General features: G+C 39.0%; 1 protein-coding gene and 1 pseudogene across 2 annotated transcripts in view; one reads left to right on the forward strand and one right to left on the reverse strand.

Annotated features, from left to right (window-relative positions):
* USP8 (ubiquitin specific peptidase 8) overlaps positions 1 to 17,821 on the reverse strand; it is a 99,916-nt gene that overhangs the window by 79,137 nt on the left and 2,958 nt on the right. The gene's annotated exons all lie outside the window — the stretch shown is intronic.
* On the forward strand, positions 7,488 to 8,173 carry LOC101271389 (peptidyl-prolyl cis-trans isomerase A-like; annotated as a pseudogene).

Consider the following 17,821-nt stretch of genomic DNA (forward strand, 5'->3'; position numbering starts at 1 on the left):
TTCACTTCTCCCGAGCCTTAACTCTTATGTTTCTTACTGTTAATGGTACAGCATCCTCTCAAGCACTCAGGTTGCCAATAACCATACCCCATGTCTGCAACACTTCTGCTATTTGGCCTCTCCTTTCCATTCCTCCTGCCACTTTCTACATGATTTTGTTACCTCTTACCTAGTTATTTTAATAGTCTCTTACTTGCCCTCCTTGCTCCTAGTGTGGCCTTATCCAAACTTTCCTGTACAAAACTATAAGCTCAATCTTCTTAATCCAAAGTTCTAACCTTATCCTGTCCCAGTTTGAAGATCTTTAATAGTTTTCTCCATTGTCTTTAATCCCACCACAAACTGGATCAAATTCATGCATTTCTACTCACCCATGAGAACTATTTCACTTCATGCTTTCTTCTGATTTTCCAATCTTTGTTGATGCAATTCTGGATTCTCCCCACTTCTGAATGTCTAAATTCTTCCCATTTTTCAAGATAAAAAGGCAACTTCTTGGGCTTCCCTGGTGGCGCAGTGGTTGGGCGTCCGCTTGCTGATGCAGGGGGCACGGGTTCGTGCCCCGGTCCGGGAAGATCCCGCATGCCGCGGAACGGCTGGGCCCGTGAGCCATGGCCGCTGAGCCTGCGCGTCCGGAGCCTGTGCCCCGCGGCGGGAGAGGCCACAGCAGTGGGAGGCCCGCGTACCGCAAAAAAAAAAAAAAAAAAAAAAAGGCAACTTCTTAATAAATACCCTTTCCAATCTTCTCTATCTGGGAAACTCCTCTTTATCTTTCAAGACCCAGCTCAAACATCATTTCTTCCCCAGTCTCTGTACACTGAGTTAATCACTCTTGATCTCTACTTCCAAAGCACATTGAACATCCCACTTATAAAGCAGTCCCTACCACACAGTACCGCAATTATTCTTTCTGTGACTTTCTCCCTTACTAAGCTCTTAGCTCTCCCAGAACAAGTGTGATATAATTTAAATCTTGCATCCCTAGTGTCTAGCCTAATACCTTGCAGAGACACATCTATGATAAATGTCTATTGAATGATTGAGTGAATTCTTTTTTTTTTTTTTTTTTTTTTTGTGGTACGCGGGCCTCTCACTGTTGTGGCCTCTCCCGTTGCGGAGCACAGGCTCCGGACGCGCAGGCTCAGCGGCCATGGCTACGGGCCTAGCTGCTCCGCGGCATGTGGGATCTTCCTGGACCGGGGCACGAACCCGTGTCCCCTGCATCGGCAGGCGGACTCTCAACCACTGCGCCACCAGGGAAGCCCGAGTGAACCCATTTTTAAAAATTAATTAATTTTTTTGGCTGTGTTGGGTCTTCATTGTTGCGTGGTCTTTCTTCTCTAGTTGTGGAGAGCGGGAGCTACTCTTCATTGCAGTGCAGGGGTTTCTCACTGTGGTGGCTTCTCTTGTTGTGGAGCACAGGCTCTAGGCGCTCAGGCTTCAGTAGTTGTGGCTCGTGGGCTCTAGAGCGAAGCCTCAGTAGTTGTGGCGCACTGGCTTAGTTGCTCTGCGGCATGTGGCATCTTCCTGGACCAAGGATTGAACCCGTGTACCCTGCATTGGCAGGCGGATTCTTAACCACTGTGCCACCATGGAAGTCCCAGAGTGAACCCATTTTTGATCTTCTCCAGCTGTAATTTTTCCTTATTAAATCGCGATAGCATTTTTATCTGTATATCTCTTATATACTTAAAACATACATTACTTTGTAACTGTTATTTATGTAAATACCTTATATTCTCTAATAGATGGTTATCACCTAAGGGGCAGAGACTCTGCCTTGTCATATCTGAGGACCTCATGGAACCTAGTAAAAGGGATCCTTACATACCAATATCATTGACAAAACTAGGCTTGTCCTTTGATCAGGACATACTATGACACACCTCAAGAGCACAATGTTCCAAAACTAAACTGCTAGAGACAGGCCAAGGCAAGCTACTAAGAGACCTGGTTTCTGAAGACCTGGTTTCTTCAGGAACTGGTAGCACAGGTTTCTATAAATAAGGTAAATATTACTGCTTGGGAAAGCTGCTCATTTGTTTCTTCATTAATTTGTAAACTACTTTGTGGATAAGAAGTGGGATGTGTTTAGAGCAGTTGCTATATGCCAGGGATTTTCACATGCCTTATCTCTACATCACCATAACATTATGAGATGAGCATTATTATTTCTAAATTTACAAATAAGGAGATTTGAAGGCTGGTAGTATATGGGACTGTCAAGCACAAGCTCTTTCTCACTTTATCATGTAATATACTCAGAAGGTTTTTGGAGAAACCACTAGAGAAACACTTGAATCTAGGGTAGCATAACCTGCCAGGACCAAGGATCAGGCTTTTATGAAATTTTTATTGAGGAAATCCTTGAGGAACAAAAATAAACTTGCCAAGTTTTATCTTTTTTTAAATTTTGGTATAATTGACATACAATATTATATTAGCTTCAGGTGTGCAACATGATTTGCTATTTGTATGTACTGCAAAATGATCACTGAAATAAATCTAGTTAACATCCATCACCATACATAGTTAAAGACTATTTTTTTCTTGTGGTAAGAACTTTTAAGATTTACTCTCTTGGCAACTTTCAAAATGCAATACAGTATTAACTATAGTTGCCACCCTGTGCATTACATCCCCATTACCTGTTTATAACTGCAAGTTGTTTGACTCCCCTCATCCATTTTGCCCACCCTTTACTCCTTGCCTCTGACAACCACCAATCTGTTCTCTGTATCTGAGTTTTCTTTTTAAGACTCCACATATAGGAGAGATCACATATTTGTCTTTCTCTAAAAAGTTTTGTTTTTGTTGAAGTGTAGTTGATTTACAGTATTAGTTACAGATCTATCAGCATAGTGATTCAATATTTTTACAGATTATATTCCATTTAAAATTATTACAAGATATTGAATATAATTCCCTGTGCTATACAATATATCCTTGTTGCCTAATTTATACATAGTAGTTTTTAATCTCTTTATTCCATACCCCTAATTTCCCCCTTTCTCCTCCCCTTTCCCCTTTGGCAACCATTGGTTGGTTTTCTATATTTGTGAGTCTGTTTATGTTTTGCATATATTCACTTGTATTATTTTTTTCCAAATATAAGTGGCGTAATACATTATTTGTCTTTATCTGTCTGACATTTCACTAAGTGTAATACTCTCTAGGTCCATCCACATTGCTGCAAATGTCAGAATTTCATTCTTATTTTATGGCTGAGTAATGCTGCATTGTATATATATACACCACTTTTTCTTTATCCATTCATCTGTTGAGGGACACCTAGATGTTTCCATGTCTTGGCTATTGTAAATAATGCCACAATGAACATGAGGTTACATATATCTTTTCGAGTTAGTGTTTTCACTTTCTTTGGATAAATGCCCAGAAGTGGAATTGCTGGATCATATGGTAATTCTATTTTTAATTTTTTGAGGAACTTCCATACTGTTTTCGGTAGTGGCTGCACCAATTTACATTCCCACTAATAGCGCACAATAGTTACTTTTCTCTACATCCTTGTGAACACTTATTTGTTGTCTTTTGATAGTAGCCATTTTAACAGGTGTGAGGTGATATCTCGTGGTTTTGATTTGCATTTCCCTGATGATGAATGATGTTGAGCATTTTTTCATGTGCCTGCTGGCCATCTGTATGTCTTCTTTAGAAGGATGTCTATTCAGATTCTCTGCCCATTAAAAAAAATTTTTTTTTGCTATTGTGTAAGTTCTTTGTACATTTTAGATATTAACCCTTTACCAGATGATTTTCAAATATTTTCTCCCATTCAGTAGGCTGCCTTTTCCTTTTGTTGAGTTTCCTTTGCTGTACAAAAGCTTTTCAGTTTGGTGTAGTCCCATTTGCTTATTTTTGCTTTTGTTTCCCTCGTCTGAGGAGACATATCCAAAAAAATATTACTGAGAATGTTGTCGAAGAGTGTACTGCCTGTGTTTTCTTCTAGGAGTTTTATGGTTTCAGGTCTTACATTTAAGTCTTTAACCTATTTTGAGTTTATTTTTGTATATGGTGTGGGAAAGTGGTCCAGTTTTCCCAAGTCCATTTATTGAAGAGGAATCTTTTCCCCATTGTATATTCTTGCTTCCTTTGACATATATTAACTAACAAAATATGTCAATAAGTGTGGATTCATTTGGGGCTTTCTATTCTGTCCCATTAATCTATGTGTCTTGCTTTTGTGCCTGTACCATACTGTTTTGATTACTGTAGCTTTGTAGTATAGTTTGAAATCACAGCGTGTGAAACCTCCAGTTTCATTCTTCTTTCTCGAGATTACTTTGGCTATTTGCCAAGTTTTATCTTGAGCACTAGGGAAACACTTGCTTCCCAGTAGTCTTAGGGCACTTACGGTTAGCACACTTTCCAGAAGGGACAGAGGAAAGATGGCAGTTATGGTTATGGGAAAAGGGAATGGAGGCTACAGGTTTTATAGCTGGGAATCAGAAACATTAAAATAGATTGGAAATGAAACGAAATTCAGTCTTGTGGAAACACATTGGAGGAGACACATTTGTATTTTAAGTATAGGTGTGTATGGCCCTAGAGGTTTGGTTCAGTTCAACTAACAATGATTGTGCTGGGCACTTTAACGGGCACTAGGAATACAAAGAAAGAGTTCCTGCTTTCAAGACACTGAAAGTCTGGCATAGGCAGTCTGTTGACAGAAATAGGAGACTGGGTACCAGGGGAGAGAGTCTTTTCTAAAACGTTTCTGAAAACCCAGAGTGATCCAGTCCCCAGAAGTAGGATGGAAGGGGAATCTGACTAACACAAGCAGGCTAAAGGTTTTCTCTGTTCACTTAACTCTGGGCTTGATGAGCAGTAATCTTATTCATCTAACACCTACATATGAGCAGCAGGATGTATATCACCCGCTGCTTAGGCCCTACCCAAAAGAATTATTAAGAAAGTAAACATAAATATGGCTTCACGTAAGTAGGTGAATGAATTACAGGCTTTATTGACTTTATGTTCAATGCTTAGAACAAGGATGAAAACTTCTACCTCTACTTCCAGTATCCCAATTGACAGCTATCCATAAAACCAAGCAGTGTGTCTGGCATTTTCAGTGAACACTCAATAAAATATTGAATAAATGAACAAAGTAGTTATGGGCCAAACACCATGTGCAGTGCTATAGAAAATACAGGGGAATACCTTCAAAGATGTAAACATTTATGAGAAAAAATTAAGACCCATGAAATCAGCAAATAAGGTATCAGTGAGTCAGTAAAAAGGGAGATCAGCATGGGCTAGAGTAGATAGCACTTATGAAGAAACCTAAGAGAAAAGCACTCAAGAGACCTGTATTCTAGTTCTGTAACAAATTAGCTATGCTATCTCATGAACATTTCCCTCTTATATTCTTTTTTTTCCTCACTTTTAAGATGAAGAAACTTGTAGGTGATCTCTGAAGGCCTTCCCAACTCTTAATTTTTAAATTTCTATTTATAGTTGGGAAAGCATCTTTTTTTTTTCTCTTTTACAGGTAATACATTTAACTCACATGGTTCAAAAACAAAACAGTATCAAAAGGGGTACACTAAAAGGTCCTGCTCCCACTACTGTCCCCATGGGCATATATCTATATCTTCTCTTTTTATTAAAAGGTAGCACACTATATATAATTTATGCACCTTACTTTTTAACTTAGTGATATATATATTTTTAGAAAATGTGCGTGTACTTTTTTTTAATAACGTATTTATTTTGGCTGCATTGGGTCTTCATTGCTGCCCGCGGGCTTTCTCTAGTTGCAGCGAGTGGGGGCTACTCTTTATTGCAGTGTGCAGGCTTCTAATTGCAGTGGCTTCTCTTGTTGTGGAGCACGGGCTCTAGGTGCATGGGTTTCAGTAGTTGTGGCTCGCGGGTTCTAGAGCACAGGCTCAGTAATTGTGGCGCAAGGGCTTAGTTGCTCCGTGGCATGTGGGATCTTCCCAGCCCAGGGCTCGAATCCGTGTCCCCTGTATTGGCAGGTGGATTCTTAACCACTGCACCACCAGGGAAGCCCTTAATGATATATTGTTTATATTATACTTTGTGCTTTTTTTTTTTCCTCTAGCTCCCTATCGATGGACATTTGATGCTACAGACTGAATGTGTCCTCCCAAAATTCTGTTGAAACCTAATCCCCAATGTATTGGTATTTGGAGGTGGCATGTTTGGGAGGTGTTTAGGTCATAAGGGTAGATTAGTGCCCTTACTTAGGCTTTATAATCTGACTAATATCTAACAGATGCTCATCTCCCTTTATCGCTCTTCTTTGCCAAAATTTTCTGCCCATTTTTGCTTTATTTTTCCCATATTAGCTTTAGAATCAGCTTGGCTAGCTCCCCTCCTCCCATTTCCTTTGTTCCCCCCAGAACCTTATTAGTATTTTTGACATGTTAAATAACATTGTTTTTATGATGTTAAATTTCTTAGCCAAGAACAAGGTAGTATGGTTTTCCATTTGTTTCTACTTCTGTGACCTTCAAGCTTGTTTTAAAGTTTTAATATAGAATTTGTATCTGTTCATGCTTGATAGATTTGGAGAGGCAAAAGATTGGAGTGAATATATTTCTTGGAGGGAGAATACAGGCATATTTCATTTTATCAAAAAGCTTGAGCGTCACTTCATTGCACTTCACAAATACTGTGTTTTTTTACAAATTGAAGGTTTGTGGCATCAAACAAGTGCACTGGCGCTATCTCTGCAAGAGCATTTGCTCATTTCATGTTTCTGTGTCACATTCTGGTAATATTTCAAACTTTCATTGTATTTGTTATGGTGATCTGTGATGTTACTACAACTCACTGCAGACACATGATGGTTAGCATTTTTTTTAGCAATAAAGTATTTTTTTAATACAGTGTTTTTTAATTAAGATCTTTTTTTAGACATAATACTTTGCACACTTAACAGACTACAGAACAGTGTAAACATAACTCAAAGGCACTGAGAAACCAAAAAATTCATGTGACTCACTTTATTGTGATATTCGCTTTCTGGTGGTGGTCTGGAACCAAATCTGCAATATCTCCAAGGTATGCTGTAATCTATGAGGCTGGTACAACCATTGGTAGTCTTTGGGACAGTAAAGAAACTAACTTGTAAGAAGAGAAAGAAGAAGTCAACAGTGCCTGCCATGTGCCAGGAACGATGCTAGGTGTTTTCACATCCTATCATCTTTGACTGCAGGTCTGCTCATACCCAGGGCTGGATAGGGCCTAGATACTCTGTAGGCTAATGCTCAGAGGAGTCTCAAGATGAAAGCAATATGTGAAGAAAATCACAATGGTAGTCAGGCAGGGTAGTCTGGGGGCAGGAAGGAAAGGTTAAATTCAAAGAGGGCAACAAGACTCAGTCACGTTAAGGAAAAGTGATAAAGACTCATTTAGGGTGAAGTCCTTACTTGTGGAGATACAGGTAAAAACACAAGAGGTTTCTTCCCAGGAGGACAAGCAATTTGGACTAAAGAATGAAGAAAGTTTGGCTTTGCAGATATCACCATCACCCAGCCACAGTCAACCCTGCTGTGTTCTTCAACATCACTGTCCACGGTGAGCCCTTGGACCACATCTCTTTCAAGCTGTTTGCTGACAAAGTTGCAAAGACAGCAGAAAACTTTCATGCCCTGAACACTGGGGATAATGGACTTCGTTGTAAAGGTTCCTGCTTTCACAGAATTATTGTGGGTTTTATGTGCCAGGGTGGTGACTTCACAGGCTATGATGGCACTAGTGGCAAATCCATGTGCGGGGTGAAATCTGATGATGAGTTTCATCCTGAAGCATATGGGTCCTAGTATCTTGTCCATGGGAAATGCTGGGGCCGACACAAACTGTTCCCAGTTTTTCACCTGCACTGCCAAGACGGAATGGTCGGATGGCAGACCTGTGGTCTTTGGCAAGGTAGAAGAGGGCATGAATATTGTGGAAGCTATGGAGTGCTTCAGTCCAGGAATGGGAGAACCACCAAGTAGCTCTTTAATGCTGACTACAGACAACTCCAATAAATTTGACTTGTGTTTTAACTTCCATACCATTCCTTCTATAGCTCAGGAGTGTACCCCACCACCTTCATCTGCTCACTCTATCCTATAATCTTTGTGCTGTCTGAAAATACTCAACATCTATTCATGTGCTGCAGCTCTTTGGGTTCTATATTTTCCTTATTCCCCTCCAAGTCTAGTTGGATTGCATAGTTAAGTTTATGATTATGAAATAAAAACTAAATGAGAAAAATGAAAAAGTTTTGAGTCTGGCCTATTTAGAAAGGTGGAACCTTGGTTAAGATAAAAAAGATGGGAAGGCAAAAAGCAAAACAAGTTTCATTTGAAGAGTTTAAGGGGAAGAGCGAAACCTAAGTACCTTCTTCTAGATCCTGTACACATGTGTGCAGATGGCAGAAAGGCAGACAAATCAGTTTTTAGTACATGTGAAAAACTAAACATCTAAATTTAAATCAAGCTATGGGTTTCAGTGCTGTACTAAATAATACATTACTCTACCTATTGATTGCCTGCGGCCAGCGAAAGGTGGGTTAGCCAGGGGGAAAGGCGGCTCTCAGCTTTCCATCCTACTGAAAGCCTTCTCAGGAGGCTGGGCAGGGGCAGTTTTGAATTTATGCCCTTAAATAACCTGTAGGTATTCTCTTACTCTAACTTGAAACTCTCAATCTCTCATTTCTTCTTAGTTTTCCAACTCTTTGGGCTCAAGCATCAAATCTTTTTTTTTTTTTTTTTTTAAAGAATCAAACATGCTATAGCTTCTCCAGTAATTCAGCATTCTTGCTTGGTCAAAGGACAGCTCTGTGGATAAAACTGGAGTTTGTGCTCTTATTAACTCTGTCATGTTAGGTTTCTCTGGCCTAGAGATGTGGAAATTCAGGGGCAGGGAAAGTACACCATGGAGCTGAAAGTCTATCCCACATGACCCACTCTGTAGGCTAGTCAGCATGGGGTTATTTTAAGCACAGGTAAGTCTAGATTTGCCTAAGTATGGTGATTTTTATTTGGGGATGGGTGGGTGACGGAGAATAAAGGGAGTGTAAATATCTAGATTGCACATAAAGCCTTTCTTGGATTCAAGTCTTGCTTTAACCACAAGTGCTTATAAAATCTGGTATTTTCTCTCCACACACTTCAGGATGGGACTTTTGTTAAGCTGTGCCACACTATATATTAAGTATTCTTAAAGCTCCATTGTTACAACTGGCATGGAAGTAGTGGGTTGTCCCAAGTTCCCTTATATTGCAAACTTGGCATGTTCTTGGGAAGAGAAAGGAGAAAGCAATGAGTGACTGGACAGGCTGCTCAGCGTTTCTACCTTGCACTTAGTCCATTTCCTGAGCTGTGTTGCCGTTGCTTCTGAGGGTGGAGTAGAGATATAGGCGGGAGGAGGAGAGAGGTAAGTGTGTTAGGACTGAGCACCACCATCCCCCACCAGCTTTACTGAGATATAATTGATGCATAACATTAAGTTTAAGGCTCATAACATGATGATTTGATATAGGTTTATATTGCAAAATGTCTACTGCAATAAGTTTAGTTAACACACCTATCACCTCACACTCACCATTTTTTCTTGTATTTTTTTTTTGTGGTGAGAACTTTTAAGATCTATTCTCTTAGTAAGTTTCAACTATGCAATACAGTATTAACTATAATCACTATTCTGTACATTAGATCGCCAGAACTTATCTAGCTTATAACTGAAGGCTGTACCCTTAGACCACCTTCACCCATTCCTCCTTCTTTCATCACATCCCCTCCCCTTACTCTACGCCTGGCAACCACAAATCTACTGTTTCTAAGAGTTTGGTTTTTTTAGATTTCAAATATAAGTGAGATCATACAGTATTTGTCTTTCTCTGACTTACTTCACTTAGCATAATGCCCTCAAGGTTAGCATAAAGTCCTCAAGGTTGACCTCTTAATTTATGTTCTGAAAGTGAGATGAGAGTATCAGTTCAGTATCTTGAACAGTAACTGACACAAATATATGTAATAATGGTCAAATGAATTCTTGCAGAACCAAAGGTTGGTGAGTTAGGTCTAGAATTTTATCAATTCATTGCTTCATGGTTTCCTTTAGGTGCAACAAACCTTTAACTCCTGCTTTGGGACTCCAGCGGAAAGGAGAGGACAAAGACCCCAGAGGACAAAGACCCCCTAAGAGGAAAGGAGAGGACAAAGACCCCAGAAATCTTCCACATTTTCATATATGTTTGTCCACCTGCCGTGCCAAGCTTTCACTACTAAAAGGAAAACAGCATGGAGGAAAAGGTGGTCAGGTAGGTCTGAGAAGCAGCATGGTATGGTAGAAATAAAACATGAATTTTGGGAGACAGACCAAATGGGGGGAAGATTCCAATTATGCTATTTTCTACCTGTGTACTACTTATCTAGAGTTTACATTTCCCTCATTTGTAAAATGGGGATGACACCTACCTTTGCAGAGATTAAATGAGAAAAATCTACAGGAAAGCATTTAGTAGCTGCTAAATAAATGCATGGTAAGTGAAGTCCAATTCATGTTCATGGCCAGCATTTAAATTTCCACGCTTAAGAAGACATTTAAGTTGAGGATTCTTTATATGTTAATTTCAGCAGGTAAAATTATGAGTCACTAGTTATACACAATGATAAATTACTTTAACAATTTTTTAGTACAGAAAATGTCAACATATACAGAAGTACAGAACAACACAAAGAACCCCCAAGTATCCATCATTTAGCTTCTCCAATGATCATACCCTAGACCACTATTACTTCCTTGATACTGCCAACAATTTACACCCTGTTGCAACACCACATTCTTTTGAAACAAACCCCAGATATCATGTCTAAAAGACTCTGGATTTAAAAACTTAATCATAATACTATTATCATAACAAAACACCAAAGTTCAATAAAAGTAATATGTTTTCTTGGTATCATCGAATATCCAATCAATCACCAGTGTGTACCACTACTTACAGCCCATCAAGTGAATGAGTTTAGGCCTGCATTTATATGCCTCTTATTCAAACTCAAGAGACAGAAGGATTCCAAATTCTAAGCCACTCCTGAGATGCAAGTTAACATTTGGGTATATTAAATAAATGGAAGGATTCCCCAATAGTCACCTGCCATGCCTAAAGAGGTAACAGTTTCCAAATTTTGCAGGAACTACACAGACAATATGTTGGTTGTAGTTAATTTGACAAAAGACGTGACACTTAATAATCATCACAATTTTTTTTGGATGGACCTTTATGAATCTGTGGAAAACTAAAAATACACTTAGTCAACTTCGGCTGCCATAACAAACTACCATAGAGTAGGTGGTTTAAACAACAGAAATTTATTCCTCACAGTTCCAGAGGCTGGGAAGTCCAAAACTAAGGTGCTGGCCATTTCAGTTCCTGGTAGGAAGCTCTATTCCAGGCTTGCAGATGGCCTCCTCACTGGGTCCTCACATGGCCTTTCCTCTGTGCTTCTGAGCTCCAGCTGGAAAAGATCTCTCTCATCCTCTTCTTATAAGGCCAAAATCCCATTATAAGGGCCCCACTATCATGACCTAATTTAACCTCAATTACCTTACAAAGGCACCATCTCCAAATACTATCACATTAAGGGTTAGGAGTTATGAATATTTTGGGGGGAGAGGGGGAGACACAAACATTCAGTCCATAACAAGCCTACAAATTTGTAAAATGATTTAGAAGTGCCAACAAGGACCTAATGTATAGAACAGGGAACTATATTCAATATCTTGTAATAACCTATAATGGAAAAGAATCTGAAAAAGAATATATATATATATATATATATATATATACACATATATATAACTGAATCACTTTGCTGTATACCTGACACATTGTAAATCAACTATACTTCAATTTAGAAAAATGTTACAAAAACAAAAAAAGTCTGAAAAGCCAGTAAGCTAGCATACCACATTGAACTCTGTTTTTTCCTCTGTAAATTACCTCGGCTCCAAGTAACTGAGATTATCATTCCTGGAAATCTTTCTTCACACTCTAACATAAACCCCAGTGCAGGTGGACCCCACAGCCTAACAGCTCTATTTTCTCCCTCCCTGTGCCACTTCAGCACTGAAGCAAAATTAAATAAAAATCATTTTCAGCTCCTATCATATCAGGGGAATTTTCCATGAAATGAGTAACTCCCTCCCTCTTACCAGGTTGATTCTCTGTAATTCAAACAAAGGCTGAAGGATCTTTTTAGATACTGCTAAGCTTGCAAATTTGCCACACACACACAAAAAGAGTAGGTGGAGCTGTTTGTAGTCATTCTTGGCACTTTTCCAGGTTTTTGCTGGCTGCTTCCACTGCATAAGCAGCCATGTTTTTACTAGTCGTGGGTGTGTAGCTGCAGGATCTGCAGCAAATAATTTGTGTCCTGAACAAACTGTGTAAACCAAATCTCATTTCCCCCAGTTTAACCAAATGATTCTGTTACTGGTCCTGAAAATATTAGGTAGGACTTGAAATAATCTACCCTTCAAAAGTTCACAGGGAAATATCCAAAAATTTGGTAATACTCTAGTCTATCAGCAATGCTGTGGAGAAACATTTGGTACATGGAGGGCAATATGGCAGTACCTATTAAAATTAAAAATACACATACGCCCTTTTGCAGAGTAATTCCAGTCTGGGAACTGAGATGAGACATGCTTAAATATATAAGAAAAGATGTGTGTACAACGATACCCATCCAAGCACTAATTAGAATATAAAAGATTAGAAACTCACGTTCTGGACTTCCCTGGTTGCGCAGTGGTTAAGAATCCACCTGCCAATGCAGGGACATGGCTTTGATCCCTGGTCCGGGAAGATGCCACATGCCATGGAGCAACTAAGCCCATGCGCCACAACTGCTGAGCCTGCGGGCCACAACTACTGAAGCCTGTGCTCCTAGAGCCCGTGCTCCACAGTAAGAGAAGTCACTGCAATGAGAAGCCCACGTAATGCAACTAGAGAAAGCCTGTATGCAGCAATGAAGACCTAACACAGCCAAAAAAAAAAAGAAAAAAGAAACTCATGTTCTTCAATTGGACAATGACTGGTTAAATAATCTGCAGGGGTAAGAAAAAAGGATGCATTTTATGCATTTATACGGAAAAGCCCAAGATGTCTAAGTGCAAAGTGCAGAATATTGTATACGGTATCCTCCCTTTTATATAAAAATGGGGAAAAATAACATGTAAAGGCATGAAAATAATTACACGTATAAGCATGAAGAAAAACTCTTGAAAAATACACAAGAAAGTAAGAGCAGAGGTTACCTTGGGGGTGGGAAATGTATAGATGGAAGACAGTGATGATGTTTAAAAAGTTTTTTGCACCTGTGGGTGGATTATCTATTTTAACAAATCTGGCTGGAGGCTGTAACCAACCAACAATTATTAACTGCCCACTGCCTTAAAACAGAAAGAAAGAAAATCAGGTTGCCCAAATGCAACCTGTACTCTGGGGTGTAAAATATAAGGTTGAGTGAAGTGGCTGTGCCTAACCAATTCCTGGAAATCAAAGTTCTCGGTGCTCCTAAGCGATTCTGAGATCAGTGACTATGCCAAAGAGTTTCACTTGCTTATTGGAGGTCTTCTCTAGAACTTGGAAAGAGGGAGTAGATAAAGACAGAAGACATCATGCTCCTGCAATCAAGTTAAAATTCCTCAACAGTCTGTTTTCCAAAAATGCACACATTATTCATCTGTAAATCTAAAAACACACAGTAAGAAACCGGTAATTGTATTGTGGCGGAACATTCTTCTTTTACTTTTTTTTAATGTTAAGATGCTATTCTAAGAGTAAATAGTTTTAGTAAACCTAGTAAGGAAAAGTCTTCCTCGTAGATACAGTGGATTACTCTAAATTTTGAGGAGATATTGCTGCTTTCCAAAAGGCAAGTGTTTATCACCAGCAAAATTATCTTTCATTCTAAGTTATAATGTCCTTGGCTGGCAAAGCCATCTTGATCTTTTCCCTTAAAATTTCAGGTGACTGAAAATGCCCTGTGAACAGTGAACACTATTATATAACATTTCAGCATTTTCCAATGTGAAGGACCCATACCATTGGTGATATGCGAGATGGTTCTTGGCAGTATGCGAACAAAGCAGCAAACAACAATGAATCACGTATGAGTTATTCCCATTTCTTTCATGCTTTGGCATGATTTAATGCACTTGGCAAAAAAGTATCTAGCTAGGCTTTAATAACTGACTTTGTTTTCATTATACTAGTTTTCACAGTTACCACCTTGACTTTTTTCTTATTGCCAGAGGTCTAGAACACGAATGTTTGTCTGGATTAACCATGCTCACAGAAGCACAACAAATATGACAGTACAGGCACTGCTTTATGCTCCAGAAACCCTTGGTCGCAAATCACAAAAATCCAATGGTCTTTTCTCAGGGCATATCTTTCCTTGACTCAAATTCTCCCCATGGACTTGGATACTTGGCTCTACAGGCATGGTGTATTGCACCATACAAGCTGGAGTCAAGCTGCTTTTAAATGCTGGTTCTTTACCTTACTGTGAGTCTACAAAGTCAGTCTACCAAATGAAGCTCAACTGGCTACCCTGGAATTTGAGGGGAATAAACGAGATAACAAATAGAGAACAGCTGGCACACAGTTCAACAGGTGCTCAGTAAGTGCGGATTTCCTCTTTTTCCTTTACCTCTCTCCTTCTTTGTCCTCAGTACTGTTTTTCTATATTCTCTTCCAATGATCGTATTCACGCCCATGGCTTTAATTATTACCCTTATGTGGGTAATTTCTAATTTCTATCACCAATTCTGACACTTTTTTCAGAGTAGCAAAACTTAGGTTCTAAATCTGTTTGAAAATTCCACCTTGATGTTCTGGCATGATCTTAAACTCAACATGTATAAAATAGAGTTTAAATAAAATCTTTCTCCAAATCATTAAGTTCACGCTATCACCATAACCTCCATCACTCAGACTCAAAATATCAATCATCCTAACTCCTTCCCCCTTTCCCATCACATCCAATTGAACATCAGTAAAAATTTTATATGACATTTTAATAGCTTACGAAGTGTTATAAACAAAACAAAAATGTACGTTTTATCAAACTCCCCTGAGCCCCAGGTGGGAAAAATGATATTAAGGCAAGTTAGGAGATACGCCCAGGTCATTAGCTAGAGAGTGGTTAGTCTAGATGAAAAACCAGTTAAGTCCTGAACTTGGGACTCCTCACTCCAATTGCTCTGCTCTTTCACCATCTCATACTGCCTCAAGTTTTGCAGTATTTTTTTGCATCTGTCTCTCCTCTCCTTCACCACTGCCAACCTCAGAATTCAAGCCTGCCTTATCTTTCACATCCGTAACGCTTGGCTCAGTAAGGTAATAGTTGGTAGTCTGTATACAGCATGGGATATTTTTTCTAACTTGTTAACTTCAGCAAAAATTTTAAAACCATGAAATATATAATACATATACTGAAAAGTCATCCACCTCAAAACTGACAGCTCAATGAATCACAAAGTGAACATCTATGCAACCCCCACTCACGTCAAGAAACAGAACGCTGCTAGCACTGCAGAAGCACCCCTACATACCCTCCCAAGCATTACTCCCCCACCCAAAGCTAATCATTTCCTTTCTTTTCTTCATAGATTTTACTACCTAAACCTGTATCCCTAAATCTAGTTTGGTTTCATGTGTTTTCTTGAACTGTGAATTTTCCAAAATGGCTATACCAATATACATTCCCACCAACAGTGTACAGTTTCATTTGTTCCAATACTTGACATTTTGTTTTCCATTTTAGCCATTATTGTGGGTGTGCCACAGTATCTCATTGTGATGTCAATTTGCATTTCCCTAATGATTACAGAAGTCGAGCACCTTTACATGTTTATTGGCCATTTAGATATCCTCTTTTGTGAAGTGACTTTAAATCTTACCAATTTTTCTGTTGGGTTGTCTCTATTTTTTACTGATTTGTGGGAGTCTATAAATTCTGAATGGCAGCAAAACAGACATATTTCTATTGTAGAAATGAATGCATTTGTTGGATGCTATTAGAATACCACAAACTCCTCTTACTCTGCAGAACCCCAAATTCACTAATGACCCTCTGGGAGGTAATGCAGTCAACTTTGCACATTCTCTCTAAACCAATGTAGAGTTATTGTGCCATGGAATCTGCTAGATACTTGGAATATAATGTCAAAAAAAGTGATTAGGGACAACAGCTTTGAAAAGAGACCTGTATTGGAATCCTGTCTCTAACATTTACCAGCTTGGTGACTTTACGCAAGTTATTTAAACTGTTTTAGCCTCAGTATCCTCTTTGGAAAAATGGGGCTAATAATACCTATTTTAAGAGTTGTTATGAGGGTTAAATGAGACAATAATATGTAACAGGTTTCGCATAGTGGCTGGCAAACAGGAACATTTAATAAGTGGTAACCATTATAAATTTGGTTATTTCCATGTAGCCTGCCATTTCGTTATAGTGGGAGAAACTGAGTAGATGTCCATTCCCCTCTTAGCCATTATAGTTCTCACTATAAAGTTAAAAAAAAAAAAAAAGGCACTGGGTTTAGATTAGTCTTCTGGGAACTTGGTCCTTCTGACTCCCTTCATCAGAGTGTCTCTAGAGCAGTGCTTCAAAAATAATCTGTGGTGGGCTTCCCTGGTGGCGCAGTGGTTGAGAGTCCGCCTGCCGATGCAGGGGACACGGGTTCGTGCCCCGGTCTGGGAAGATCCCACATGCCGCGGAGCGGCTGGGCCCGTGAGCCATGGCCGCTGAGCCTGCGCTCCGCAACGGGAGAGGCCATAACAGTGGGAGGCCCGTGTACCGCAAAAACAAAAACAAAAACAAAAGCAAAAATAATATGTGGTGAAAGATCATAGACATTTCTATAAAATATAAAAATAAATTAACTAGAGAAGGGAAATAAAACAAAGGCATATACAAGATACAACAATACAAGCCCCCAATTTTTATTAGAACCATAAACATAAAATTAGTGTAACACTAATTGCTATAAAAGTTTCTAAATTCTTACTCTCGATTTCTGTAAATGCCTTGGACCAATAACAAAGGGTTTACAGATCGGCGGTGGCCCGTGGCCCATACTTTCGGTAGCACTGCTCTAGCGCACTGACAAAAATCAGACTTCTGAATTTGAAGGGCTGAGGTAGGTCCTAGAATGTGGAGACTCTACTGAAGGGTTAGTCTTGGTCCTGAGTCATCAGTTGGTCGCCTACTGGACTTTTTCTAGCCTTAAGCACAACGCTGTGTCACTCCTTAGCTTAAAAACGACCCACTGTTCCCTCTGTCTTAAAGGGTAAGATCCCAATCCTTTAACATGGCATCAAAGGCCTTCCAGGCTGGTTCCACACAACTTTTTTGGTCTGATTTTCCACTATTCTTTATTCTCGTAGACCTGCACTGTCCAATATAGTAGCAACTAGCCACAAGTGGCCATGGAGCAGTTGAAATGTGGCTAATTTAGTAAGTAAAATTTTAATCTTAACTTTAATTTAAAATAAAAAATCTTATACATAATTCAATTACTGCAAAACTTTTGAAATATGTTTGGAATGATTCGAGTATGTGAATCTACTTTTTCAGCTGTAAATTTTATGAAATCAATTATTGTGATATGCTATAAATGTAAAGAACAACCAGATTTTGAACACTTACTTGGTAATGAGAAAAAGAATGCAAAATATTTAATACTTTTAAATACTGATCACATATGAAATGATACTATTTTGGATATATCGGGTCAAATAAGATTTTTTAAATTTCTTTTT

The sequence above is a fragment of the Orcinus orca genome, chromosome 2 (assembly GCF_937001465.1).
Source record: "Orcinus orca chromosome 2, mOrcOrc1.1, whole genome shotgun sequence".
Classification (NCBI taxonomy): Eukaryota; Metazoa; Chordata; class Mammalia; order Artiodactyla; family Delphinidae; genus Orcinus; species Orcinus orca.